Here is a 3543-nt window from a genome sequence, read left to right on the forward strand (position 1 = left end):
TCGAATAACTGATTAGAAATGAAACCCACTGGGAGTTGGTGAAAAGTGTCCTGAGAGCAAAAGCCCCAGACCTGAGCCTCTTGGTGGGGTCCTGGTGCTGGTCCTACTTCGTGAACAACTGGTCACAAGCACCATGTCTTTTTCAAAGAGGGGACGAGAGAGAGTGATGGTCCATCAGCTGAGACATTTCTCCCACCACCTTAGCTTCTCCAGTCTAAAGACAATTTCTCCAGAAACGAACCATTCCCCCCACCCCCAACACACAGTCCCCCATGATCCTGGGGCAAATGGCTCTGGAGTCAGGGCTGTCTACAAAATAAAAAAAACAAGGGCTACCCTTGAAGCAATTTATAAACCAAACATTGTCCAATATACAAACAACAGAAAACTTCTTTTTTTTTTTTCAGGCCAGGCAGGCTGCCATAGAAATTATTCAGACAGAATAATAAATTACATCGCGTACCTAAAGGCTTTGTTTTTTATTCAGGGGGACTTATTTTATTTGAAAGAGTCATCATCATCTTCACTCTCTCCAAACCCCCTCTCTGCCACCATTTTGTTAGCTCTCCAATTTCCAGTGTTAAATCAAAAGCAAACTTAACAGCTGTATTTAATACAAATGATTCCAAATACCTTCTAGTGTGATCATACTTTCCAAACTTTTACAAGTATACAACTGATAAATTGCTTTTATATGTAATATTAGACAGTCAAGAAGTATTGTGTATAAACATTTTGGAGAAAAGGTTCATCAAGAGCATATTCTGCACAAGTGTGACTCTGAGCTCCAGGGTTAATCTGTTCTGTACCTGTGGGCCTCTGCTTCCTCACTCTGGCAATGCAGACCTATCACTGTTTGGTGCCGTTCTTGCCTGCATTCCTGTGGTGGAAACAAAGTCTGAGCTGAGTGCTGATTTAAGGACATGGTGGAGCATGGGGCAGGAAGCCCAGTTTTTCCTCTCTTCTCAGAAGTGCCTGCAGCTGGGTGACAGTTGCGCCAGTGTCATATTGGGGTCCTTTGGAGTTGCTGGATCAAATTAAGATGAGTGATATGGTGTCATTCCTGCTCTTCTGCCCCCCATTTCCCTGGGAGAACCAAAGAGAAAAAGCTCTCTATTCCACTGCATGCAGCCATCCGCCTTCCATGACAAGGCAAGCATTGCCTTTGGGGAGCTGCCAACTTTCGTTGGTGGAACTTGAACCCTTGGCCTCCCAGGAAAAAGTAGTGAAGCTACCAGCTGAGTCAAACAGACCTATTTCCTGAGTCAGTGACTGAACAGAGACAGAGGAATGTGAAGCATTTTCCCCTCCCCTCACCCATTCTTGGAAAGGCTGCTGGCACAGCCAAAGATGCCCTCCTCTGGGTGTAACTGCTGGGCCACTGCCAAGCCTGCTGAGGGCAGCGCTGCTTGTCAGCTTTTTGGTGAGTGTCCTCACCGTCTGTTTTCCTAACTTGAAAATAACTAGAACGAAGACTCCTTTTAAAAACCTGTTTTCCCCCCTTCTTTTCTTTCTCCCATTTTCTTACTAACAGCTGTCTTATTTTTCATTGGAGTCATGACTACGTGGCAGAATAGAAAATTTTACTCTTTCCTGGATTGTCATGCTTCTGCATCCCTTGGAATGGATATGAATAAGCTTACACTCAAGCATGGAGATGCAAGCATCAGAGAGGTCAGTGGAAAAAAAAAAGATGGAAAAAAGAGTGGCTCAGACAGTAAAGAATCTACTTCAATACAGGACACCTGGGTTTGATCCCTGGGTTGGGAAGATTCCCTAAAGAACGGAATGGCAAGCCACTCCAGTATTCTTGCCTGGAGAGTTCCATGGACACAGGAAACTGGTGGAGCTACAGTCCATGGGGTTGCAAAGAGTCAGACACAACCGAGTGACTAACGTGTGTGAGTGTGTGTGTGTGTGCACATGCGCACGTGAGAGCGTGTTAATCACTCGGTCATGTCTGACTCTTTGCAACCCCATGGACTGTAGCCCCACCAAGTTCCTGTGTCCATGGAATTCTCCAGGCAAGAATACTGGAGTGGCTTGCCATTCCCACTGACTCTAGTCTGTGCAGTGCATGGGTGGTTCAGTGGTAGAATTCTTGCCTGCCACGCCGGAGGCCTGGGTTCGATTCCCAGACCATGCAGCCAGTTCCCCCCTGGGGCTTCCCTCATAGCTCAGTTGGTAAAGCATCCGCCTGCAATGCAGGAAACCCTGGTTCGATCCCTGAGTTGGGAAGACTGCCTGGAGAAGGAATAGGCTGTCTACTCCAGTATCCTGGCCTGGAGAATCCCATACTGTATAGTCCATGGGGTCTCAAAGAGTCGGACATGACTGAGTGACCTTCCCTTTCACTTTCACCTTTCACTTTTCTAGTCTATGATGGCAGTCACATAAAAATGGACAGTATATGAACAAAGATTAGCAAGGATCATAAAGAACCAAAACAGAATGTGAATATTTTCTGTGTTAAACTGTTTCTAATGTTTCTATAACAGTGTTTAAAAGTTGCCTCTTTTTAATGAGAAGTGAAAGGGAAATGTATTACAAATAATGAACCTACACAAAACAGCCCTGCTTCTGTTAGTATCTTAATAACTGGATATAAAACTAATCTTCAATCTGCCATTCCTTCTATTTCCCTCCATGTCTTGTCAGGCATGACTCTGATTCAAACATTCTGCAAGGAGTTTCCACTGCTCTCATGGGGCAAGGTGACAATTCCCAAGACTGTAGAGGGCACATCACTGGTAATCTTCCAGAAGGGATGTCAGAACCAAAGGGTCCTTCTCACACCTCAGTGACAGGGTTCTGAACCTTCAAAAGTTGGGCCAGGTACCCATATGTCTCCTTCAGTTGACTCCCAATCAGATGGGATAAGAAAGACTTCCTGACATGAATAACTGCCCTGGACATCCTGACCTCCAGACTAGGTGAAGTTGCATCTCAGTAACTCCATCATCCATCCCAATGTCTGTCTGCAGTTTACCTATGTCACCCTTAGAACACAGAGGTTAGGGTTGAGAATTGTGACTTTGGTTTAGTGAGCTCTGTTGGCAAGGTTGGCAGTCTTACTTTTCTGGAATTGCTTGTCTCGCTCCTCTCTTGGTGCTCAGGCTCAACAGCCAGGGAAGGAAAGAATCCAATCCAGAACCCATACAATGTATGTGCAGGTATAGCTGTTATTGCTAGTGTTATACATAGCTGCTATTGTTAATGTTATATATAGCAACTGTGACAAAATGATTGGGCTCAGGTCTTGGTTCATTCATTTGTTATCTTTGATTAATGATTTATCTCTGAGTAATCACTTTCCCTCTTTGTAACATGAGGGAAGTACTAGAGCCTTCTTCACATGGTTGATGTGAGGACGAAATGAAATGATCCTTGGAAAGTGGTCCCATGGTGCCCAGCACATAGTGAGAACTCAATAAATGTTAGTAGTGATGTTGTTATCATCATCTTTATTACTCCACTCAGCATGACACCCTCTAAGTCCATTCATGTCACTGTAAATGGCTTTATTTCATTATTTTTAATGGC

The 3543-nt window shown here is 44.5% G+C and overlaps 1 non-coding gene across 1 annotated transcript; it reads left to right on the forward strand.

Annotated features, from left to right (window-relative positions):
- Positions 1-2075: 2075 nt before the first annotated feature.
- TRNAG-GCC lies at positions 2076-2146 on the forward strand. The gene has a single exon. It is a non-coding gene; the product is annotated as a tRNA-Gly (tRNA).
- The last annotated feature ends 1397 nt before the right edge of the window (positions 2147-3543 follow it).

Source organism: Cervus canadensis, chromosome 1 (assembly GCF_019320065.1).
Source record: "Cervus canadensis isolate Bull #8, Minnesota chromosome 1, ASM1932006v1, whole genome shotgun sequence".
In the NCBI taxonomy this organism is placed as follows: Eukaryota; Metazoa; Chordata; class Mammalia; order Artiodactyla; family Cervidae; genus Cervus; species Cervus canadensis.